Source organism: Eimeria tenella, genomic scaffold (genome assembly GCF_000499545.2).
Source record: "Eimeria tenella Houghton genomic scaffold, Eth_scaff2618, whole genome shotgun sequence".
NCBI classification, from domain to species: domain Eukaryota; phylum Apicomplexa; class Conoidasida; order Eucoccidiorida; family Eimeriidae; genus Eimeria; species Eimeria tenella.
This window is the reverse complement of record NW_013542490.1, coordinates 567-941: the sequence shown is the minus strand read 5'-3', so window position 1 is coordinate 941 and position 375 is coordinate 567.

The following is a 375-nucleotide window of genomic DNA, read 5'->3' as shown; positions in this document are numbered from 1 at the left end:
TGCTGCAGCAGTAGCTGCTGCTGCTGCTGCAGCTGCTGCTGCTGCTGCCGTGGTCCACTGCGGACCGCTGGGGGGCCGCGGCGAAGTTCTCCTTCTTTTTGCAGTTTGACTTAGGAAAACAAAATTAGATTTAAATGTGAGTTTTTTGTCTTTATTTCATTTCCTTATAAAGCCCTGAGAGCTGCAGCAGCAGCAGCAGCGCCGCAGCAGCAGCAGCAGCGGCAGCAGCAAGAGAGCGCGCATCGAGACTGCTGCACTCCGCGGACGCGTTTTTTCTGTTTTCTTCTCAAACACGAAATAAAAAAGGTGTTTCTTGTTTATATTTATCTTTATTTGTCTTTTTTGCTTCCTATTTTGCTTCAAAAGTGCCAGGAG